General features: G+C 51.5%; 1 protein-coding gene and 1 non-coding gene across 4 annotated transcripts in view; one reads left to right on the forward strand and one right to left on the reverse strand.

Annotated features, from left to right (window-relative positions):
* The window catches only part of TMEM132D (transmembrane protein 132D), a 527,348-nt gene that overhangs the window by 25,643 nt on the left and 475,798 nt on the right, over nt 1–25,907 (reverse strand). The window lies entirely within an intron of this gene.
* Nucleotides 22,057–22,128, forward strand: TRNAA-GGC (transfer RNA alanine (anticodon GGC)). The gene has a single exon. It is a non-coding gene; the product is annotated as a tRNA-Ala (tRNA).

Consider the following 25,907-nt stretch of genomic DNA (forward strand, 5'->3'; position numbering starts at 1 on the left):
TTGGCTCAGAGATGGGCAGACAGCCCCCAGCGCACCAACCAGACGCAGCTCCAGGGCATCTGAGGTACTGGAGAAGAGAACGTCTCTTTCTGGCGTGATGCTGACCGGGCGGATCAGGTAATCAGCCTGCCGACATCCCTCGTGCTTGAGAACGGAGCCATCCGCGGACACTCGGGGAGAAGCTGGTCCTGATGACGGCGTTTGGACCCCTGGCCCCCAGATCAGAAGCTACAATCCCCTTCGGGATTAAGTTTTCCGACCTTCCACAGGAAGCATCCTGGCCACCACCAGAGGAGACGGCCGGATGGATGTGGGCACCACGGCAAGGAAAGTTCTCAGAAACTACTGAAGGGAAGAGTGCAGCAGAGCTCCGCGGCGGGTAGAATGCGAGGGAAAGACAGTGACAGTGCGCAGGGGGGAATGCCGGCCACGCGCTGAGGGAGCCGGGTTTGGCTTTAGGTGAGACGATCTGAAATGCAGTTGGTGACAGTAAGCAGAGAGACACGGCTTTGAGAGCTCAGAGGCTGTAGCGTTTAATGGAAGAAGTAGGCTCATCTCTCTCCAAAATGGGGGCGGAGCTGTGGGGATGGATCAGGAATCCGAGGGAGAAAGAGAGAGAGACAACAAGGCTGGAGATAGGACCCCGTGAGGAGTCCGGTGTGGGGGGTGAGCGGATGGATGTAGAGTGTCACCACCGAGGTGGGTGGGAACCAGGGGTCCTGGGGAGCCAAGGCACGTGGGCGCAGGCAGATGTCGTGAGAACAAATGTTTCACCGACGACACTCAGAACGACTGAACAGCAAATTCAGCATGTGTAGCGGCCACCTGCTGCGCCCTCTCTTTCCCAGCTTTATTGAGATATAATGGACAACACTGTGTAGGTCTAATGTCTCCAACGAGATGGAGCAATAAATGTTTATGCTGTGAAATAATTACCACAGTAAGGTTACGTGGCATCGCCATCACCTCACACGATTTTCTCTCTTTCTTTCCTCTTTCTTCCTTTCTTCCTTCCTTCTTTCCTTCCCTCCCTTCCTTCCCTCCTTTCCTTCCTTCCTTCCTTTCTTCCCTCTTTCTTTTCTTTCTTTCTCTTTCTTTTCCTCTTTCTTTCTTTCTTTCTTTCTTTCTTTCTTTCTTTCTTTCTTTCTTTCTTTCTTTCTTTCTTTCCTTCCTTCCTTCCTTCCTTCCTTCCTTCCCTCCCTCCCTCTCTCTCCTTCCTTCCTTCCTTCTTTTTTGTAGTGAGGACTGTAAGAACAGAGAAGCTCTCAGCCACTCAAAAGTACACAATATGTCATGAGTAACAACTGTCACAGTCACCATGCTGTACATTAGGGCCCCAGAACGCACTCATCTTACAATTAGGAGTTTGGACCCTTGGTGTAACGTTGCCCCATCCACCCCCTGCCCCACGGCTCCTGGCCAACACCATTCTACTCTAAGTTTCTCTGGGTTCATTTTTTGGCAATTCCACATACAAGTGATGTCATACAGTATTTGTCTTTACCTGATTTATCTCACTCAGGATAATGCCTCCAAGATTCATCCATATTAGGGGGGAGGGTGTAGCTCAAGTGGTAGAGCGTCTGCTTAGCACATACAAGGTCCTGGGTTCAACCCCCAGCAACCCTTCTACAAAAATAAATAAGTAAACCTGATTACCTCCCCCACAAAAATAAAAAATTAAAAAAAATTAGAAACCAGAAACTAAAAAGAAAAAAAAAAAAGAAAGCTCTCTACCACAGACTAGGATAAAAAAATTCATCCATATTGCCCCAGATGGCAGGATTTCCTTCTTACGACCGAAGAATATTTCATTCCATTTCTTCAGCTGTTCGTCCACCCTTGGGCCCCGAGGGTGTGGGGGCCCGTCTTGGCTACTACACGTAGTGTTACTGCGACCACGTGGTTGCAGGTACGTCTGGAGGACACTGCATTCATTTCCTGAACGCGTTGTAAAATGCGCCTTTAATCCTTACGCTTAAAATAATTCTGAAAACAACAACAGCAAAAAAATCTGAGCGAAGCATTTAACTAGATACCTTAGACTTTTTGAATAAGCTTCAAAATGTCAAAATCCATGACTTTCGGGGGAGCGCAGCTTCCTGGGGACATTCGGGATGGTAACGGATCTATCGCAAGGAGCTATTGTCGCGGGCTGGGGACAAATTACATAAAAGAGTCCTTTTGCGTTAACAAAACAGAGGCGAGCGTATGAGAGCTCATTTCTAAACCGTTCCTTGACGTGTTTCCCGCCGTGTGGAGTCTCTTCTGGAACTGCGGACGTGTCGGAAGGGAGAGGGCAATCTCAGTCTTTCCTGTCCACTTCCCGGAGCTCACTGGGCTTCTGTAGAATGACCCAGTTCTCCCGACAGCTACCTTTTCCTTTTGGACAATTCCACTTTTTTCCCCCTGACTTTCGATTTTTCAGAGCCCCAGCAGAAGCCAAGACTTTTTCGTTAGGATTTTGTTTAGGAAGCTAAGCTTTGAGCAGATTCCGACAGGAAACCTTCTTCTTCCTCCACGTGCTCACCCCCACGTCCTTTTTTTTGTTGTTTGCATCCTGCATCCCTGATTCGTAAATTTCTCTTCGCTTCGCTCTGCAGCTTGGACGGATTCTCACCCACCGGACACTGTTAACGCGCTGGCTGGGCTCTGTGCCGGTGGTGGGGTACCCTGGCCGTTCTGAGCCATGAATAGCTTCTCTCCCGCGGGAGCTAAACAACTCCCGGACCCCTCTGCCCTCTTCTCTCCCCTCAGGCACTGGAGCTAGGAACTTACACTCCCTTCTTGAAAACCAGTTGGAGCAGACAGGAAACACCGAAATGCCCCTCATTAAGAAACTGACGAAATAAATCATGACGCATCATGGAGTTCTTCAGGGCAGTTAACGCAGAGCGAGGCAGTTCCATGCATTTGCGATGCTGGGAGCCATAATGAGAAGTACATACTTGGATCCCAGCTCTCCGAGCCCTTGGAATTCCCTCAGCTCTAAGGAGATGGGGCATCTTTTGCTTTAGAATGTGGTCTCTCATCCTCAGTTCCTGAAAACTGCTTCGGAGCCATAAAGATGAAGTATGAGTCTTGTTATTCACAACAAGCCCCTTTCAACCCCCACGGGGTCTATGTTAATGGGGTGACTTCTGGAGATTCCCCTGAAGATGCGGGAGCTGGTTGCCAGGGGAACCAACCTAGAAGAGAGGGTTGAAACTTCCAGTCTCACCCGCCGGTGTCCTGGGAAGGGAGGGGAGCTGCAGGCTGAGTCAGTCGCCAGCAGCCAAGGATTTAATCAGTTATGCCTGTGGAATGGGGCTTCCATGCAAAACCCCGAAAGGAGGGGCTTCAGAGGGCTTCCGGGCTGGGGAGCCAGCGCACATCTGTGCGTCACCATGCCGGACCCCAAACTCTGGTAGGACAGAGAAGCTCCTTTGCGTGGACCCTCGCCCTGTGTCTCTCTGCCTCTGCCTATGGATTCATATTCTTTAATCTCCTTTGTAATAAACCAGTAATCCAGTGAGTAAACTGATTTCCTGAGTTCCGTGAGCTGTTCTAGCAGGTTAATCAAAGCCGAGGAGGGGTGTGGGAACCTCTGATTGACAGCCAGTCAGTCAGAAGCCCCGGCGACAAGCCAGGCTTGCAGAGCTGGCGCCTGAAGGCGGGTGGGGTGGGGGTGCTGGAGGGCGGCCCTGTGGACTGAGTCCTTAACCCAGGGGATCTGAAGCTAATTGCGGGTGGGTAGTGTCAGAACTGACCTGTCGGGCACAGAGCTGGAGGTGAACTGCTTGTGGCGGGAGCCCCCCACCCCCGACACACACACACACACACACACACACACTGAGATACGTTTCTGCGCTCAGCTGGAATGACCTCTGAGTTTCAGGGTTAAATGGAAAAGACAGGGTGCAGGACCCTAAAGGGAGTGTGGCACCTCCTGTGTATCAAAACTAAGGGGGGGCGGTGTATACACAGAGGGCGAGAATCTCCCTGGGCCCTTGCACTGGATGCTAAATAGGATGCGTGCCTCCGATGGATGAGCCGGGCACCAGGTTCAAGGGTGTCTTTGCATCACTTCACTGCCGGGGGGCATGAAAGTCAACACCTGGGTCCTATACGCAGGCTGCCGGGGCGCTGGTCCCGCCTGCTCCGCCTACCACGAGCCATTTGCCCTCCCTGTGCCTCAGCTGTTTCATCTCTTACCTATATGGCTGTTACAAAGGTCATATGAATTAACATGATTACTAGTGGACTCACCCTAAGTGCCCTATGAGTGTTAACGATTACTTTCTCCCCTGTCTGGATGCTTGTCCGTGGCCAGGTAAAGCCTTTGGAAAAGGAGGGGAGAATGTGCGCAGAACTGATGAAGGTACAAAGGAAGACATTCCACACACAGGCTCTCAGGGGGCCACGAAGGACCTCTCGTCGAGCGCAGGAAATGAGCGGTCTTTTCTCTTCGCTGCCTGTCCCCGCAGCTTCTAGCAGAAGCAAAGATGAAAGCACAGAGGAGCCCAGGCTGCGCTGAGCAAATGCCCGAATGGTGGCGTCCAGATGCAGGTCAAAGGAGGTGGCCCCCAGAGGGTCTCAGGTTGGGGGCCCCAGGCGTCAAGGCTGACTTGAAAAGCCACACGAACTGGGCAGAGCCTCCATCCCGGCCTCCCTGGGGAGACCTTTCTTGGCCTGAGAACCTGACAACATCAAGACCTTCTCACTCCTCCGGTCAGCTTAGCTCCGAGCCCACCTCCTCTTCGCCGCTTGGTCATGGCACCGGGGCTCTCTTTCCGCGTCCCTGTCACCGCCGCGTTGACCACGTCAAATTCCCTCATCCTCCCCCAGAGCACCTCCAAGGTGTAGCAAAGACACCAGACTTTTGCCGATTGTTTCAGAGTGAGGGAGGGGCCTGTGGGGCTGAGGAGGACACACATCTCTTGCATCCTTGCATCCCGGACCCACCCGCCCGGAAGGCGTGGTTCCATGTGTGGCCCTGCGGGGCATCCACTGGTCTCCGTCTCTCCCCAGACTTTTCTCCTCCGTTCAAATGTCGCCTCCAGCCTCCAAACTGTTGCTTCTTAACCCACGCAGTAATAGCTCTCTCTGCACGTTCGTCCTCTCCTTCCAGGCCATGCCTTGCCGTTGGAGTGGAAGATGGGGGCGAGGGGTGGGGAGAGTGCACGGTGGAGGGGGTGCCAGCTGACTTTCCAGCCTCCGACAGCTTATTACAGTGGCCTCCTAAATCTGCCAGCAGTTTCCCGACCCATCTTGTCTTTGTCTCTCTCTCCATCCCTCTGCCAGGCAGAGAGGAGGCTGGAGGCCACTGGAACGGTCGTCCCATTAGGCCAGCCTCTCCTGTGTCTCAGAGGAGCAGCCACGGAGAAGAATGGTTTTTAAATTGTGTGTCTCTCCCCCTTGACCCCAATTGATACGTTGAAGCCCTAACCCTCCATGCATTTGAAGATGGGTCCTTTAAGGGAGTAATTAAGGTCACTAGGGTGGGGCCCTAATCCAGTAAAACTGGTGTCCTTATAAGAGAAGGGAGAGACAGCAGGGCTCTCTCTCTCTCTCCTCCCCCGTGCCTCCCTGCATTCCCCGAGGAAAGGCCCCGAGGACACAGCAGGAAGGGGGCCATCTGCCATCCAGGAAGAGGACACTGTGGACCCGCCCTCCTGGCTCCTGACTTTCAGCCTTCAGAAGGGTGAGAAAATGAATTTCTGCTGCTTCAGCTGCCCAGGCTGGGTACTTGGACCGCCCAGGTCGGCTAAAGCGGTGAACGTGGGACAATGAAGCAGGTGAGTGTTAATCCTGGCGTCCACGAGGAGCCTAACTCGGACCTGGGCTAGCAAGGCCCCCGCCCCGACATCAGCCACGTGGCCGCTGGGCGCTGCCCGTCTGGTCCTCCATGGTGACGGGCCGCGGCTGCAGGGCACGAGGCACGGACCGGCCACCTGGCGCTGTGCTCAGCGGTGCTGGAAACCACGGCCCTCGCTTCCTCCTCCCCCCATCCTCACTTGTTCTGTTCCAGCCCCTGTGGTTCCTGCACGATGCACTGAGTGGGTGGCCTCTGGAAGGAAGCTTCTAGACGTCCTGAGAATAAGGCAGGTGCGTTCTTGAGAAATTAGTTTGCAACGATACAACAGGTAATTAATTGTATTTCTGTCCCAACTGGTGAAGCATTTCATGAGATTGCAAGGCTCGTGCAGCTGCAGCCATCATTGTTTCACACAGCATTTTAATTTCTTCCTACGTCCAGGCTGCCGCGGCTATGAATTAAATGAGCTCTGGGATTGTACCGTGTATGTTTTTTTTTCCTCTCTTGCTGCCTCCCCAGATACATTCTGGGCTCTTCCCTGCCCCGTCCTCCCCTAGGAAGCTGATTAAATCAATGCATTTCCTTTTCCTGCTAGCACCTGGGCTGGGTGTGACCGAGCAAATCGACAGGAAATCAGACTAGGGGCGGAGAAAGGTTGGGGTGTTTACTCCCCGCCGGGCTGCTGGCTGGCGGCTGGTGCCTCTGGCTCCTGTGTCTGCACCCCGCGCTGCTCCTGGGCAGGTGTCTCCTGCTAGGACTTTGTCTGGGGTCCAGCGCCAGCTCCCCCTCCCTGCGCCCGGCCCCCAGGTGCAAGGGAGTTAACAGTGTCCCGCCGTTACTGTATCCTGGCTCTTCCTCGCTCCCGGCCACCCCTGTGAAAATGCCCTTCACCCAGTTCCCTTCCTGCTCACTCTGAGGGGTCAGGGATAATCGACTCCTCACTCCAGTCCAGTTCCACTGTCTTTGGTCCTTAATCCTCCTCACCTGAAGCTGCAATCTACTCTGCAGGAAAGAGAAACATTCAGGTGCACCGGCTGGATGGCAATGGGCACCAAGTGACTGTTCTTTGTCCAAGCGTGTGGCTTCTGTGACACCATGTGGCTCTTGCACCTTCCCTGGCCGAGACCGAGGACCCCAATCCTGTGACCTTCTGCAGCAACTCAGCAAGTGTCCCCGCCGGCAGCCTGATGGATGTGCGGAATCTTCAGGAAAAACCCACAGCGTGTGCTTGGGGTCTGGAGGACGGCGGGAGATCGTCTCAGCTCCTGGCGCCGTGCTCGCCAGGACCACGCTCCCTGGTCGACGAGGAGCAAGAACTGGGTACACGATGCGTTTGCTCTGAACCAGCTTGAGCGTCGACACCCCTGCACTGGCCTGGTGACTCCTCCATCACAGGAGTGGCTGCCATTCAAAGGACTAAAAGCGCCGTTTAAATATTGCTTGAATGTTGGAAAGAACATGGAGCAACTGGAACTCAGACTTGGTGGCTGGGGCGTCTGGCTGTTTCTAATGATATGAACCCTATACCCAGCTTGTGACCCAGAAATCTTACTTGTGTTTACTGGAGACCAATAAAAATATATGTCCACATAAAGACGTACGTATGGACGTTCATACCAGCGTTCACACGAGCAGAACGACGGAAGCGTCCACAGGAAAATATTCATACAGTGAAAAATGACGCAGCAATTAGAAGGGGAGAACTACCGATTCATATGTTAACATGAACGCGTCTCAGAAATACTGCATTAAATGAAGGAATGATTCCATGTGTGTGAAATTTTAAGACAGGCAAACTATAACCTGTTGGGGAAAAAAAATCTCAACATAGTGGCTGCCTCAGAGGAGGGCTGGGGTTGGCTGGAAAGGGAGATGAAGGAACTTCTCGAACAACAGTAACGTGTTGACAGGTGTTACATGCATTTCTCAAAGCCCATCATTTGGTACCATTTCATGCTGTATAAATTTCAGTGAAATAAGTGAATGGAAACAAGCATGGAACTCTGGTTACGGACAGACATACTGACGTGTTGGCCGGTGAGGAGGACTGGTGTCTGCAAGCAGTCTCGAAATAGATGAAGAAATAGGTCGGCGGTTGTGGGCATGGACAGACAGAAGTGTGATAAAGTAAGTTTAGCAAAACATTAATTGCCAAAAAACCAGACCTTTCCTGAGCTGGTTCCTCCAACACTCGTCTCTAAAGGTACTTCCTCCGACCCCCGAAATGGAGGCTGGTGTCACAGATACAGGTTTGGCCATGGGGCAGGGCAGTGTCACACCTTTCCACTTTTTTTTTTTCCTACAGAAGATATGCATGTTAAAAACAGAGCACTGCAGAAAATTAAATAGTGGCACCAGGAGCGCCGCCCCCGGGAGCCTTGAATAGAATCTTCCGGCTGCACTTAGGTTGTGTCTCTTGGTGCAAGTACAGGAAAAAAATAAATCACCAAACCCTCGCCGGCAGGACCACCGGCGGAGGCAGGCACCGCTCTGGAATTCATAATTCATGACCTGGTTCCGTTAGAAGAGTCACCCTGCAGAGTCCTGGTGCCTTGACAACAGCTAAGGCCAACATCTAAAGCCAAACGATGGACTGAGTTTCTGCATCCTTCCCAAATCCACACACTGAAGCCTCACCCCCTCGCTATGAAGACAAAGCAAGACAGATCATCTTCCAGCCAGGAGGAGGGTCCCTCCCCGCCGCCACCGGGGCTCCGATCTGGGACTCCCCAGCCTCCGGAATGGTGGGAAATAGATGTCTGTCGTCTTAAGCCCCCGGTGCGCGGCATTCTGTTATCGCAGCTGCCTAAGACTCTCAGGATAGCGTTACAGCGAGCGTTACTCTTACAGCTCTGTGCTGGGCGCGGAGTTGTCCTGCGTGCAGGCACCACCGTGTTTTAATTCTCACGCCACCGTCTGAACCAGGAGCGAGCATTACCACTATTTCACGGGCGATGACAACAGGTTGGGTGGGGTCACGTAAGTAGCCCGGTTCCACAGGGAATCACTAGGGGGCCGGGCCTCGGCAACGAGGCTTTAGGACTTTAAACCAGGCACCCCACGCTCGAATGCCTGCGGGGCTCAGGCAGGGCAAGGCAGCACCGTGGGGCTTTGTGTAAATGGGTCTTGTCGCATTTCGTGTCGGGGCTGAATAGGGGCTGGTGGGGATGGCGGCAAACTGGAAACCGCCCCGCTCTGCACTCGCAGAGGGACACCGGGCCGCTTCCCGGGACTGCACAGCATCTGAGGATCCACGCCCGCGCCGAGATGGATAGCAAGCAGAACATCCTCAAAGTGACCTCAGGAGCTCAGTGTGTTACTCGGTCATCAGCCTCGCTGGGGCCGGCGGCCTCACCATCACACAGTGGGAAGGAGACAGTAGTTGCAGCATCTTATGAGATCAAGGGCTTGCTCTCCCCAGCGGGAGGGGTGGCCGAGCCACCAGCTTCCAGGCAGCTGGCTTTCCTGACGACTCCTATAAATAGCTGGCATCTGAAATCAGACGGCGGGGGTCCCAGGTAGTCTGCTGGTCTACCAACCGGCTAGGCTGCTTCACACCTATCAGGCATAAAGCCACAGAGACAGCAGGAGGGCCAGCGGGTACCAGCTGCCCTCGGCCCCAGCGCATCTCCCCATGGAAGATCAGGGGAACTTGCCTCGTCTTGCTACCTTTTGATTTGTAATTTCCCCCCACGAAGGGCCATCCCCTAACACATACTGTGTGACAGCAGGGACTCTGCCTTTACTCACTCTGCACGGCAGTGGACATAACTTAGGTGTACAGGACGGACGTCTCTGTGACATTAAAATAATCCAGTTTAGAATTCGAATGGCAGTTGGCCCACTGGGAGCCAGCTCACGCCCCACACTCAGCTTCTGAGATACGGGAACTCGGGGAAGTGCAAAGATTACCTTTACCCAGAGGCAGCCGTGCGCACAAGGGCCAGGGCGCTGTAATTGCACGAGGGACGCGTGTGGATAGATGGAGAGAACCCTCCGGAAGAAGGAAGCTGTCGAGAAATAAGCCCTCTTCCCTCTGGTTCCCAAAACAATCAAGCTTTTTGCAGAAGGTAGAGATGATAACCATATTCACGGAGATGAAATGACGAATTCAGAGCTAATGGAAGGAAAAGTACCGAGTCTTAATGCTTCTTGGGAAAATGTATTCTCTTTTGAAAAAAAAAATTTACGGTATTAGCCGTGGAAAAATTGCAGCGTTTCCTACGAGACGTAACTGTGGTTTCTCAGCAGAAAGCAAAGTTCCCGCCACAGGTAATGGTTTTACTGAAGAGGCTTCTCTTTCATCAGGCTTCCCATTTCATCTTCCCTCCCCCCACCCCCCGTTTCTCCCGCCAATAACAGCTTGATTGAGATACAGTTCATACACCATAAGAACAACCCTTTTAAAGTGTGCAGTTGAGTGGTCTGGAGCATCTCACAGAGTCGTGAACTGCAGTCTTCATCACCCCAGGTGGAAACCCCAGGCCCATCAGCAGTCGCTACCCGCCAGCCCTGGGCGACCGGTAATCTCCTTCCCATCTCTGGAGATTCGCCCGTTCTAGATGCTTCACATACATGGACGTCCCGACGTTCCTAGAGGCGTCTCAGGGCTCCCCGGCCTTGGCACTGCTGCCGTCTGGGACTGGGTAACTCTTCGTGTGGCGGCACTGTCCTCTGTGTTGCAGGCTGTTTGGCAATATCCCTGTCTTCCACCCACTAGCTGTTAGCTGCATCCCCTCCCACTTCGGTGCCAACCAAGAATGTCTCCAGACATTGCCTGGTGGGGAGAACCACCCCTGGTTGAGAACCACTGATCTAACCAAGCCTCTTCTCAAAGCGGTCTTCCACACCCATCACCACTTAAATAAACACAGTCCGGGTGGTTAATTTGCTTCCTGAGGTCACACAGTTAGCTAGTGGCCAAGAGAGGAACCAGAACCCTAGCACTTAATTCCTACTTCACGTCTTTTCAGCAGTCTCTCTTTCAAACGCAATTTTACTGGCATCAGGCTGCTTTGTACCCAAATAGCATTTTCCTAAGGTAGGGTTTTTAAACGTTGTCCTGCAACCATGTCATCCGAAGGGCTTCTGAAAATACAGCACATCAGTCACCACCTTCAGAGTTTTTGATTTGGTAGGTCTGAGGCGGGGCCCATCCAGTTCCCAGGTGATACTGATGGTTGCTATCCTGGGGAATCCCACTTTGAGAAGCATCATCTGAGAGCAAGCTCACCCTATCCTTTATTATGGACTAAGACTGTCAAACACAAGTATCTGCTGTGGCTAGGCAGGAAACATAATTATGAGACATGGTGGTGTGAGGATGTGGTGGCTGGAGCTGTGGCAGCCATTCTGGGATAGTGAGTGTAAAGTCAAGAGAATCACTGGAAACCAGGTTGAAGCCCTGCTATCAGGCCGCTGACACAGCCACATCTGGAACCAGTAAGTGCTGAGCTTGCTGTTTTGTAGAGTGGATTATAACTCCCATTATTAACTGCTTTTAGTCTGTTGCTCTGTTATTTTTATCTGACAGCAACCTGAAAGATACAGTACCATCTTAGAATGTAAATAAACTGTTACTGCATCAATTTTTTGTTTATATTTCTATCATCTAGAAGTGGGTCTGACACACAGAGGGGGTTCGAGATGTACTTAAGGGATGAATAAATGAGAGAATGAAGGAATTTCCTGCTGCCACCCTTCTCAGACATTTCCATGATTTTTGCCATGTATCTAACCACTCTATTAAATCATCTTTTTTAAACAACAATATCCTTAACCTTCTTCCAAGTAAAATATGTTCAATTCCAGTTTTGATGTGTTACTTATATTTTTCTAATAGGTTAAGTGAAATGCACAGATATGGCCTGTCACAGCATCCATCTCCGTACCACCTCGAAGCCTTGTTCTTGCTTTGGGCTGAAGCCACGTCCACACTTCAGGATGCCCTGCTGGACCACAGCCAGTGCTTAATTGGGTCCAGGGCGGTCTGACTTTCTCGTGAATAGTCAAGAAGTCTCCAAATCCTTTTCTCATTTAGAGCTGCTCCTTCTAGGTCAGGGGTGAGGCAGCGCGGGGAGGCTGTTCCCAAACGCGCTCTTACCGTGTGCAAACTGAATAAATAAAAGGTGATGACTTCTGAGGCTGGTAAAGAAGATCCCCGAGGCAGTAACTAATGCACCAACAGCTTTGGGACATGGATGAAAGGGTGGAGAGCAAGCAAATAAACACTACGTATTTGTTTTTATAAAGATGGATAAACCTTGCCTCCTCCGAAAGTCTCTAAAACCGACTCTGTTTTAAGAAAAGCTACTGTTGAGATGAAGGATATGATACTTTGTGCCCCCGGACATTTCTCTTACATTGTATCAAGAAATTGTAAAACAGGATGTTCCCTAATGAGACGCAATTTCTCCTACCAGCTGAAACAGCCTTTTTTGAGCTGGCTCTTTCTGTCCAAAACCCTGCTTATTTCTCACCAAAGCTTTCCAGCCCAGGGGACACGAGTGATCATTTCAGTGCCTGCAGGTTCCAACTCTCATATTGCATTAAACCAATCTTCTTTTGTGATTTATATTTATGCCCGTGTTCAATCCTATCAGCTTCTCTTTCCCGCAGCCTCACTTTCCGCTCCGACTCTTTTTGTCCAGATAATATCCTTTTTTTTTTGTCACTCAGCCATAGGCTGTCACTTTGCATCTATGAACCAAGATATAAATGTGCGTGGTTACTTTTACGAATGTCCATAGTGAGTAGCGCACGGCTCGAATCTCTAGGAAGGGGCTTCCAATTCTACTTAGGGGTTCTCCCCGCCCCATCTCACCAAATGCTCAGCTTTTTAACAAGCTGCCTGTGCGACAAGGTGACGCTGACCCGTCCTTCTTTTTCCGGGTTTTCGGATGTTTTGAAAAAAAGCAAACCTCCCTCCAAGTTGGTTGAATTTCGGAGTAGTTTTAAATGGCGGTTCAAGAGAAGACGGAAATGCACGTCTATTTTAATAAAAATTGGACCGGCATGAACTTCGCCTGGCTCTATAAATACGCACCCGAAGTCCTAATTAGGCCATCTGAAGAAGTGGTGCTCTGTGTTTCCAAGGGAGACGCGGCGCGGTGGACTGAGATGACCCCAGGGCGTGACACCCGGAGCCGGATTTGATGTCACCACTTCCTTGCCCATCAGATTATCAAGAATGTCATTGAACGGGATGTATTTCAGTTTCCTTATCTGTCTTACAAGTTTTTGTAAGCGGGGAGAGTATATGAGAACATGATTCAGAAACACGGGGAGTTTCGTATACATGGAACCACCCTAACCAGGCAGCGGCCCCTTCCCGCTTTCCCTCCCCAGCCTCCTCCGTTCGCACAGTTTGTCACTGTTGCCAGCGCAGTGGCACTTTGTCCACCTCACTTTGTGGAAATAGCATCCTCAGACTTCAAGCTTGCTTCTGTCACATCCACGCTCTTTCTGGGGTCTAGCAGACTGAATCCCACGTAAGGGTTAGGATGTAAGGCAAAATATTGTGCAGAGCCCACATTTCCCCCCGCAGACCTCTTACAGCAGCATCACGCTGAACCTGGAGGCTGTCTCAGTGATTCCGCCCTCGAGCTGCTCAGTCCTTTCGTTGGGCGCTGCATCCGGGGCGGGGGCTTGTGTCCGGGGTCACCTGTGTGGCACAGGGTGTCTTCAAAGGCTGGTGCAGGAGGATCCTCACGTCCTGAGTCGCATCCGGGGCGGACGATCGTCAGGGGAGGAGCAGACTCTGGTTGCCTGCCCCAGCCCCGCCGCAAGGGAGGCCCTTGGGGCATGGAAGGTAGTGAAGTCTCCCTTGTGGACTGACTGTGCTTTCTCTGGCTAAGCTCATGGCGGTACCCGGATTTCCTCGACAAATTCCCACACCACGGGCCCCGTGGCGCCGCTCAGAGGCAGCCACCGCGGGGCCACACAGGCACTCTTTGGGACGTAAAACTGTAACTCCTGAACTTCAGAAAATCTCCCCACCACCTGGCCAAAACCACGGAGGACAGTCTGGTATCCAAAACACAGTCTTTTGTTCTCTGTGCTGCAGGGACGACTTCTGGCCTTCTGGGGCTTAGCCACCCCCACCCACTTGGCTTGGGAGAACCTCTCTAACAATTTTCTTTTCAACTACGTGCATTGAAAGCCATTTTGAGCCCCAGGCCGTGGCCCCCGGGGAGAACGTGAAACGGCTCACTGTCGGGGGTTAGCTTCGACGGCGGCAGGCCTGGCGCTGCGTCGCAGGTGTGAGGACCAGGCTCAGCGATGCGCTTCTAAGAAATAAAACGGCCTCCCTCGGCACACGTCTCGGGCGTCGCCCACTCGCAGCTGTTACGCAGCAAAGTGCCAGGCGTGGCGGTGTGTTAGCCTGAGAACAAAAGCCGCAGACTGGGATCATTCTAGCAAACACACCGGACACCGGAAGGGACACAACCCCGTGCGGCCAGGGACCGGCCCCGGTAGCTCTGCTGAACGTCACGGCTGCAGCCTTCTCTTCAACACGGGCCTGGTTTGGCTACTCCTTATCCACAAAGGTGCCCGTCGTCCCGGTAAGTGTCATGCTGGCAAAACCACACGTTGGCGAGATTTAATTCTCAGGAAGTGGGGAATTCATGGGACGAAGGTGGGGGGAAACGACACGACATATTTATAAATGGAATCACGAGGAATGGTGACTCTCCCTTGTAAGTTAGGTTCTAAAGTCAATGAATTCATTCATTAAAAAAAATACATTTCTTGAGCGTCTGATGAGTGTCTGATAAGAAATAGCCCCACTTGGGCTCCGTCAGTTAATAAAACAAGCAAAAATCCCCGATCCTCAGGGCACGTGCTGAGGGTCGAGAGACACTAAACAGTCAGTATGACAAACAAGTACATTGCACGGTAAGTTGAGAAGTGATAAAGGACATGGAAAAGCAGAGCAGAGTAAGGGGGCTGGAGGGCACACCTGATTGTACGTGAGTAGTGCAGGCTTCCTTGGGTGGTGTTTGAGCAGAGACTCGAAGAGGGTGGGGAAGTGAGAGTGGTCAAAATGTCTGCTGAAAGCCTTAAATTGCTTTTTGAGAAATCATAGGCCACGAGCTCCCGTGCAACGCCAACGGGGCTGCACGCGCCTCCGCACGCGAGCACCGGCATCCGGGCTTCGCTGATGCTCCTGCCGTCCTGCCGGCTGTGTCCTCGCCCGCTGGGCCTGGCTTTGCTCGGGCGGCCGCTTTGACCCGGGGAACGTTAGCAACGTGCAACAGGCAGAGGTTTCAAAAGCATGTGTGCAGGGAGGCGTTCTCCCTGCGGGAGCCCGGGGAGTGGGGGCAGTGGCCCGAGGCAGCCCGTCCGAAGATGAAGACACGTCCACGTGTCACTGCCACACCTGAGCGGAAGGAAGCCCAGACCGCAGGCTGCCGTCCTGCCCCAGGGGAGCGGCCAGGTGCCGGCAGCCCCTCTGCTGAGCTGGCCCGGGGGACTCAGGGAAGCGCTGCTTGGTGACACACGGGTGGGGGTGGGCAAAACGTGGCCTCTGGAGGAGGATGGAGAAGCTGTTCGCAGGAGGAGCGGGACAGATGAAGAGCCAACACAAGGGGCGACCGTCCAGTGCGTAGTCAGTCCCAGTAACCACACTGAGAATGTCTAAGTCCAGCCTCTGATTTTCCAGTTGGGGGAAGGCTGGTCCCCTGGGGGTGGGAAGACAAAGGAGCTGGCTTCTCCGAGTGCACAGGGGTGGCTGGAAGTTCTCAGATTCTCTCGGGGTTGGTTGCCAAGACCAAGGGACTCTGGCACGATCCTCCCCAGCTGTTCCAGGACCCAGAGGTGCAGAGGGACATTGGTACCACCTCCTTTATGTCCATGCTCCCACCGCCGTTAAGCAATTCGGCTTGGAGAAACCACAGCGTCTCGAAGCACAACGTACTGCTCCTTCGATGGCCCCCTCCCACCTCTCCTGCCTTTTTTCCGATCGAGGTCCCAGCCCTGACTCTAGGCAAAGCCGTCCTGGCTGTTTCCCCCTCTCTGCCTCGGTAGGAGCCGTTTCCTTTGCCTGGGATGTAGTTCTTCTAAAGGCACCCTAGGCAGAGGGACAAACCACATCCTGGATGAGACCCTGTTTAGTCTCAAATGGTTCAGCTTCAGAGCCACCCTCTGCCCACCCTCCCCCTGCGTGTCATGTGACTGCCCCATCCCGTGTGTGCCTGCTACCCCCAGCCCATTTTTCTATCATCTCCCGTGAAGCACTTTATCGCACTGATTTGGAAAATCAGTTTTCTTTCAGTGGAGACAAATTCCTCTGCTTCTTACTGCCACCATGTGTTTTACTCATCTCAGTGTCCCCAGCACCTAGCAAGGCATCTGATGCATCAAACACAGAACACAGGCGGCCGAAGGCACGAGCGGGGGTCTGAAGGACGCGTCTGCGACCAGTGTGAGTGGAGTGTGGAGCCGAAGTGATGCACCTCCCTGCTGGGTGGGGTGCCGAGCAACCAGAGCATGGACACGACCCAGACCCTCCACATGGGGCGTGGCGGGGAGGCGAAACTGCCAGGGCTCTCCAGGGAAACGGGATCAGTGGGATGTGGGAGGGTGTGTGTGTCCGTGTGTGTCCGTGCACACACATTCACATCTGTATCTGTAGACATCCGTAGATGTCTGTGCCAGACGTCGATCCTGGGGTGGCGTCTGCATGAGACACTTTTCTCTGTCTGTCTGTAGATCTGTGTATCTGTATCTCTCTCAACAGATCTGTATCTTTACACATCTAAATATATATTTGGCAAAGATATGGGTCCATAGATAGAGATATTATGTATACAGACAAATGGGTGAAGTATCCGATACGGGTACTCTCCCAGACACACGTAACTGACGTAGGTACAAACATATGTCTGCTGGCATCTATTGATAGCAATGTCAGTCTGTCAGTCATTCAACCTATCTGTCTGTCTGTCTACCTTCCTATGTATCTCTCTACCTAGGGAGATTTTAAGGAATTGGCTCATGAAATTGATGAGACTGGTAGGACCAAAGTCTGCAGGGCAGATCATCAGGCTAGAGACCCAAGGGAGAGCTGATGCTGGAGTCTGGGTCCAGAGGCAGTCTGCGGAATTCCCTCTTCCTCGGGAAACGTCAGCCTCGTTTCTATGCAGGCCTTCACCTGATGAGATGAGGCCCACCCACAGACTGTCTGTCTGTCTGTCTATCTGTCTATCTATCTATCTATCTATCTATCTATCTATCTATCTAGTCTTTTTCAGATTCTTTTCCATTATAGTTTATTACAAGCTATTGAATATAGCTCCCTCTAATATCCAGTATGTCTTTGTTGTTTATCTATTTTATATATAGCAGTGTGTATCTGTTCATCTGTATTAGAAGGTTTAGAAGGAAAAGAGAAGGGTATCTGCTTGTGGGATTCTGTAGGGCAAAAATTCTTACAGGATTTGGGGGTGCAGGGAATGTGTCACTGCTGGGCACACTTACGGGGTTCCCATAACCTACGGAAGGGCTTGGGGGATGCAGGTAACTACAATGGTTTAGTCTCTTCACGGCTTTTATAATGTGACGCCCAAGACCACCCAGCCTCAGGCACAATCCACTCTAAGAAGATACGCTTGTGATCATGACCTTGGGGGATTATTTTTTTTTCCAGTGGCCTATTCTCTTTGGCCCCATATTGTCCATCGATAGTTAATCCAGCTAAGGTGCTGAGTCTGACTCAGAGGGGACTTCGTGCCGCTCCCCTCATATGCTTCCTCTTTCCTGCAAAACCATCTTTGCCCGTTTCGTCAGAAAGGTGATGCACGAGGTTCCAGGGGAAAGCAGGACAGGTGTCTGGGCGAAGGCAGGGAAAGGGGGGTTGTGTTCCTGCTTCAGGCCACCTGAGCTGACCTGCAGCTGAGCCCCACACGATGGGAGAGGGAACAAGTTCACTAAGCAAAGCGAAAACAGAACCTAGATGGAAATTATTTCACACAATCCCAAGGCTAAAACTAATTAACAGGAGCTGGGTTGAACCTGGGCTGACCCTGTTTGTTTTCCAAACTTACAGAGTAGTCTTGGACTTGAACTTGAAGCTGACCTCAAAGGTTAAAATTCCCGGTTCTACCTCCAGGAACAGAAGATGTGGGAGCTCATGTAACCCACAGACGTGGACCAGATGGTACCCAGGTACCCGGCGGCACAAAGGATCCCTTATATATGAAACAGCCTTCTCAAGGTTTCAAGAAAAGGCAATTTCTGTTATCCATCAGCACTAAGACTAAGGGTGTGGCAGAACAGGAAAAAGAATTGCATTTCCAGTTTAAAAGAGCTTTTGGAACAAGACAAAAGAAAACAAAAAACTGATGAAAACAAGCTTTCACATGGCAGTTTCTTGACTAATTTGCCCACCTAGGAAGCGAATGCTTTTTCCCAGGTGTTTCCAAACATATCGACAATTGGTAACATGTCCGACATTCTAAGTTTGCGTCTCAGAATCAGTTGATTTAAGATTTCTCATAGGAATGCGTAATGTTTATATCCATCCATCCATCCATCCACCCATCATCGTCATCTGTCTGTCTATTTTATCTATCATCTATCCATCTAATCTATCTATGTATCTATGTATCTATCTGTCTATCTATCATCTACTTCTCCACCCATCCATCCATCCATCTCTCTATCCATTTATCCAACCATCTCTCTATCCATTTATCCAACCATCTCTCTATTCATTTATCCATCCATCTCTCTATCCATTTATCCATCCATCTATCTATCCACTTATCCATCTATCTATCTATCCATCCCCGTATCACTGAATTCAGGCAGCTTTGCTCTGGAATGTACTGCATGCAGAGCTTCTGAAGCAGTCCGGAGGTCCCGGAGACGTGTCTTGCTTTAATGAAGTGATTTTACTCCGATGACACCACGGGAACCTCTAACTGCAGTTCCCACAAGAAATCCTCAGGCCTGTCAAGGGTTGCATTAAAAAGTCAAGATCTGGCGTTGAGTTCCTTGACTCCTACTGACAGCAGAGCTCAGAGAGGCTTGAAGTCTGCAAAATGCCAGACCCTTCCTTCAGGAGCCCCTGGGAGTCCCATGGGGAGTCGGTCCAAGCAGGGGCGGCTTGATTTGTTCATCTTTTTGGAACCCTCCGTGGAGCAAAGGGCGCTGGGCTGCCCCTCTGCACCTCCCCTCCGCATGACCGCCCACTCCATCCCTCCGGGCAGTCTGCCCTTTCACAGGGCCCCACTTCCTGTCTCCCCCTTCTTTCGGCTCCTGGTTCATCACGAGTTGTGTTCATCTGTGAGGGGCACCCTGGTGAATGCCGCAGCCAGACGGTCTGCGTCCAAGCTTGGGCACATGCCCGAGATTCTTCACTGGTGACCTGGGACCTACCTTATGATGATGAAGCGAGCCCACGGGTGTACGTGCTCAGCACGGTCCCGGGACCGCACGACCCCTGAGGGCTAGCACACTCATCGTCCTTTGCTAAACCGTAACAGCCACTGCAAATACACTGCAAAGATGGCAGTTTCGCTTTTTTTCAGGATTGATTTTGCATAATGCGTATCTTATGCAGGTTCAGAACACACTAAATTAAAACTAAGTATTTAAGACATTTTCAGTGCAATATTTTTACAGATTGTGAAAAGCTGAAGTAAATCACATTTCTCACGTGGAACAGTTAATATAGATAATTAACTGCTGCGGGTTCTCAGTCTTTCGATCTGAGTCCCCTCCACCCCACAGGTTTGTTCCGCTTCTTGGTGGGCGCACAGCTTGCCCCCCCCCCCTCCGCGGTCAGGGAGGACCCGTGACGGTGCTCCAGCTGCTGGGTGGCGAGCAGAGCTGTGTCACTTTCAAGTCCCGCCACTAACCGCCACGCATGGCTCTGCACGCCTGCCGGGGTTCCAGAAGGTGGTGCCAGAGGAGCCCCAGGGGTGGAGGAGCCACAAGATGGAAGGAGCCTGGGCCCGGGATCACCACGTGGAGGGTGACAACGAACGCCAACGTTGGGCTGTCGTGCAAAATGCAGGCGAACTCTGATTGTGCCAGGCCCCTTGCAGCGGAGGAAGCCTGGCCCTAACAGGTAACAGGGAGGAGGGGAGAAGGGAGAACACCAAGGAAGGAGCTTCAGGGTCTTGGACGAAGAAGGAGGCTGGAGGGACTTAGGTGAGGGTGTCGGGGATGTGGCGGTGGTGATGGAGGAGGCAGGCAGAGCAGGACTGGAGTCTGGAACAGCACAACCTCAAAGCGATTTAAAAACGAGCACAATCATTCAACCAGAACCTTTACTTTTTAAAAGACTCACCCACCCAGCTGTGCCGAGTGGCACCGCCTGGAAGCACCGCACCCCGGCAGCTAGAAGTGTGGCCGGTGACGCCCCGCCTTCTGGGGGCGCTGGGACTTCCCTGCCTTCTCTTCGTCAGCGTCCTGCTTCCAGCGAGCACAAAACTGAGCGCCCTCGAGCTTCCACGAAGAGGGTGCCCGGGGCTTGCTGAGAAAGGAAGCCATTCCTCCACTTGAATGAAGTCATACGTCAGAGCACCAGGTCAGGTCACCTTGGTACAACCTTCACTGCTTCCTCTACCCACGCGCCACCTGTGTCACCATCTACTGATGGGTGTCTTCTTTATACTAACAACTTTTTAAATTTAGTCTGATCCCAAGGAAGACTACACAAGAAATCACAGTTGGACGTCCCAGCCATATGCTCTTCTAGTAAACATTAAAGTAGATGTAAACCTACTGCTATAGGAAATGTTCTCACCACCTAGAGAAAAACACTGTATTCTACCTTAGAAAACGCCGCATAAAAATATCCAGGGCAAGAATGTTCCTTAAAACTGTGTGGTTCACTGCGTGAGCCCCGGACGTTTTCCAAAACCACCATTGTGTTCCTTCTAAGTCTTACTTTGGGGGTGACTCTCCTTTTGAAAATGGCATTAAGTTGTCGGTTGCCACTGAGTGAGACGCCATGTCCCAGTTCCGACCCACGAGCGCTCACTGTTCAGTTTCTCTGAACTCAGCGCTTTCCCCCTAAAGGCCAGACCCCTCCCTCCCAGGGAAGCAGACCCTCCTGGCCCACAGTTAGGGTGATCGCACGTCCTGGTTGGCCCAGGACAGGTCAGCTCTATACCCGCCCGCATGAAGCGTGCCTCCTTTTGTTCTCAAAAGTGGCCCAGCGTGAGGAATCTACTCAATGGCAGCCCCCACCACGTGACTCCCTCAGCGCCTGAAATCTCAGACACGGCGCGTCGGTGCTGTCTGAGCTTCCTTCCTTCTCCCCTCCTCCACGAAACCGCTTCTTCAGTTGAACTTTAGTATTTTGGTGGAGGGAACCACTGTCCCCAGACACACTCAAGCCACCCATGGCTGGTCAACCAAGGGGTCAAGATGGCAGGATAAGAGGCTGCCCTGGGGGGGGAGGGCAGGGTTCGCGAGAGGGGCGCTCTCTGGGCCTCGGTCCCACATGAGGGAGGGGAGGAGGCGGCTGGGAGTTTACTCTCTGTCAAGCCGTCAGAAGGAAGCCCCCAAAGGGCCGCCGATAGCATCTGGAGGTGTCCAGACTCACAAAGTCAGAGCCTGGTGACCCGTAATCTGAAAGCTGGAGAGCCCTTGGACCAGCCAAAGGGCCCAGTCCTGCTTGCAGATAATGAAAGTGAAAATCAAAGGATGGTTTGCTGTAAAAACTCTCAAGTTTCCCACTGCCGAGGAGCAAGGAAGAGGGTTCCTGCTCAGGCTTCGGAATTAGGGCCGGGAGATGCGACGATGTGGTGGGGCAAGGCCGGCTTGCTGGAGACCAGCGGGCCGCGAGGCAAGAGGGACACGGGGAGGAACGCGGAAGGCGGCCACCACAGGGGTTCTTGCAAAGTGCTGCTCGATGTGGAGGATTGTGCTGGCCCGGAGACCAGCCCGGCCATCCCCAGTGATGGCTAAAATCGTGTGCTGTTCAATGTGGAGGAAGCCTGTGCAGGGCCAGGGAGACCCACGGGAGGCCACGTCTGGTTTTTCTCTCTCCTGTTGCATCACCTCCAAGCCAGGAGCCAAGGGTGTACGTGACCCTCCAAGGAGGTCAACGTCCTGGTCCCCGGAAGCTCTGCCTGTGCTGGGTTACACAGCAAAGGGCAATGGAGGTTGCAGGTGGGATCAGCTCTGGGATGAGCTGAGCGTGAGACCCGGAGCTCATCCTGGGTTACTCAGGTGGCCCTGCATCGCCAGAGGGCCCTTCGAAGTGGAAGACGGAGGCAGAGAAAGAGAATGGGGGTGGGGGAGGTATGGCTCAGTGGTAGAGCACATGCCTGGCATGCACGAGGTCCTGGGTTCAATCCCCAGTGCCTCTATTAAGATAATAACAGTAATAATACAATAAATAAATCTAATTACCTCCCCAGAAAACACTGTTATAGAAAAAGCGTCAGAGAGAGATGAGACCTGGAATGACAGACGAGTCAGAAACGCGACTCCGCGGACCCTGCGGGGGGGGGCGGATCAGGGCTGTGGGCGGCTTTCATTTATTGGCCTTTTTAAAGGCAGATTTTAATTTTTAAATGGGATCATCTTTGAGGCTTTAGCCAATACGCCTCCTCCCTTGCCCATTTAGACGCACCTTTTTACTGGAAAACAAAACAAAAACCAAACCGACCTTTTTAAAGGCATTCCGCTAACGCAGACTTTATGAGCCGAGGACTCTGCCCCGGGACGGACGACTGAATGTCCTCAGTCCTAGGACTGCTCTCTCCTCCTTCCCAGTTGTGACGTCTCTGAAGCCAGGATGCGCTTTGCAATCAACAGCGTCAGTCCTGGGTCACATTGCAGCAGCATTTTGTTCTGTTAGCGGTTATTTGAAATCAACGTGGAAACCAATGAAGGATGCATTGGATGAGCTATGAAAATCGACTTCGTCTTTCACATCTATAAGTACTATTGACTTTCCTGTTTAATTGTGTTCTGTTTTATTATTTCGTTTTTCCAGGGGTCCTTAGCCCTTTTTGTTTTCACACGTTTTGCTTTCACTGAGAGACCAAACTGGAATAACCTCTGGTTTCCATCTTAAGCCTGCTTTTGGCTAGTTTTTCTCTTTTCTTTTTTTATCACTTTGCTCTATTGAGATACATGTGATTACGTACCGCTGTGTAAGTTTAAGGTGTGCGCCGTGATGATCTGACACACTTTACATTGTGAGATGATGGCCATAAGAAGGTAGTTAGCACCTCCATCACCGCACGTGATGACCGTGCTTTCCTTTCGTAGTGAAGACATGTAAGACCTGTCCAGTTAGTGGCTGTCAAGGAGACGCTACCCTGTCATTAACCGTGATCACCAGGCTGTCCATCAGCTCCGCAGAGCTGCCTCATCTTATAACTGGAAGTTGGTATCCTTGGACCAACATCTTTAGAAGGTGGAAAAGTCAAGGAAAGAGGTTTTCCCCCAGAGAAACATCAGCCGTGCCGGCCGCACCCACGCAGCTGTAAGGTAACTGATACGTGCTCTTTTAAGTCAGTGCGTTGGTGTGTTTCTTCACGACAGCAGTGGGAAGCTCACACAGATTTCGAGGGGGTTCAAGCCAGCCCGGTCATTAGCCGTCTGCTGGCCAAACAGCCAAAGAGCTCCAGCCACCCTGAGACGGATCGCGCCCCTGCTCTTGTCCAGGCCCCGTTCACAGCGAGGGCACGGTCCGGGTCTCCCTCCCTCCCGACAGACTCTCCGGGGTCTGCCCTGCTCACCACCGCTCGCTCCCGGCTCCTGGCCCCGCCTCCGTTCACTGCTCCCCAGATCCCCAGGCGCTGCCTCCCCAGGCCCATCCTCGCCGCAATGGTCCCCCTCTGCGACCTCTGCACCTGCTCGCTCAGCCTCTGGATCTGGACCCGGCGTCACCCCTTCAGGAGGCGTGCTGATTTTATATGTGCATACACACGTGTGTGCACACACGTGCACCCTGCTGCACAGGCACAGAGGAGGCACGTGGCATGCACATGGGAAAATGTTACATGGGATATAGGACATATGGGACACATACAAACAATATATACAACTAGGGTTCTTCTATATGTGGAGTTATTGTAGGGGAGGTAGGTCATATTGACTGCACACATATGGGATATATAGAATACATATATGGAAATGAGGCATTTATACCCTGGAGCTGTTCTGTAGGATGTAGGACATGTATACTACACGTATGTAGGCCACAGAACACACATATATAAATAGGATTCTCACGTATGTGAAACTGTTACATAGTAACAGGATACACATACTATATATGAAAAAAATACATGTGAAGGATACACAGAAAAGGAGAAGGATGTCTTGTTTTCCTCCACTATAAAGGATGCACAGATGATAAATGTCTGTATTTATCTATAAATGTATTTACTGGTCTATTTATATATATTTATAGATAAATATTTATAGCCTATAGGAAGTTTATATAGAGGTAATATACTTATTTACATGCAATGTGTATATTATTATGTAAATAAGTAATATGCAAATAGGATATTGCATTAGAAATAGGATAAAATACAGATTGTATTTTTCACCTCCACGGAGGGAACTACATACATGAAGCTACATGTATAAAAGCATGTATACGTAGAATGTGTATCTGTCTGTACGTTACAGGTCGTACAGGGTATGAGAAAGTATCTCCTACTTTCCTCCCCTGTCGGGAAAAGTACATACAGAAAGTGCCTTTGTGAAGAAGGCACACAGGACGCAAGGAGTGTGTGCGTGTGTGGAAGCAGGGCCCCCGTTCGTTCCTTGCATTGCGTGGACGGGGACTTCATTGTGCCCTCTGCTGAATCGCCAGGCCCTGGACTGTGCCTTTTATGCAACGAAAATGCAGTCAGTATTTGCTGAATGATTTAGGTTTATGATTAAGCTCTTCGTTGGACTGGCTACAAAGATTTCAGCATTGTTTAATTTTGAGTATTATATGGGAGCCTCCATCAAGTCTTCTGGACTTTGGGTCTCGAAAGTCTTCATCTGGTTCCGTAAAAAGAAAAAAGTATTTCTGTGTCCAGTGGTGGCTGAAGTGCTCACCTCTGGTCCTCCAGCACCTGAGCACGACCCGGGCTGGACGTCACTGTCCCTACAGCCTGACCTGTGTCTAGGCCCCTGGGGAGGTCTTAACAGGGATGGATCTCTGGACCCTCCGTCTAGTTAATGAGTCGTGAGAAATGCCGCTCGGAGATTCGAGGGCCCAGAGAGGGTCTGTATCTGGGATCTGAAGCCACGCTGCCTCTCTTCCTTGACTGTGGCCACTGCCTCCAGAGTCAGAAAGCCGAGTCACTGGCTTTACGTGGAAGGGCCCTAAGCTGGGTGTCTGTCTGGGTCTCAAACACTTATCATGCCTCCCGGAACTTTCTCTCTCTGTCTCTCTCTTCTTGGCTCAAAGACCCTTCCCTTGGGGGAAGGCCAGCAGGAGCTTCTGTAACTCACCCTAAAATTAAAGCCAAGACTCTGTGTCAATCTCTGCTAAGTCAGAGTCCCTCTGCCGGGCCCTGAAAGACAAATAGTGAAGGCGGCAAAAGCAACCCTTTGGGCTAAGTAGAATCTCAGATTTTGGATTCTACATGTACGTTTTTGCCATCCTTTCTCCCCCTGTTAATGTTACTCCGCAGAAGCGGCAGGCAGGGCTGCGCGGCTGGGTTGGCACTAATTATCCACTGCTGTCTTCATTAATGCGAGTTTCTGACAAACACTGGGGTTCGAATCACAGCAGGTGTGCTGTGCACTCGGGTACATTTTAGATTGGATGCTGGAGCTGGTTGCTTGCTGCAGGCCTCACTTTACCACCAATGGAGGTTTGAGTCCTAAATCATCATGCAAAACACTGCGATCCTTATGTTGGGTTTCAAAAGAACAGTGCCACGGCTTTGCGCCAATGACACGCATACTAACTGTGCACATCGGGTTAGGGGATTTAAAAGGGCTTATGGCCTATGACTCGTGCCTTAATGCACCTGTTGTCAACACATTTTCCTTCTTCATATAACAATGTATTTGTGTGCTACATTGGAAATTGACACAACATTGTAAACTGACTATAACTCAATAAAATAAAATAAAAAAACTATATAGAGGGGAAAAAACCAATGTGTTTATATGTCATAAA

This window comes from Vicugna pacos, chromosome 32 (assembly GCF_048564905.1).
Source record: "Vicugna pacos chromosome 32, VicPac4, whole genome shotgun sequence".
NCBI classification, from domain to species: domain Eukaryota; kingdom Metazoa; phylum Chordata; class Mammalia; order Artiodactyla; family Camelidae; genus Vicugna; species Vicugna pacos.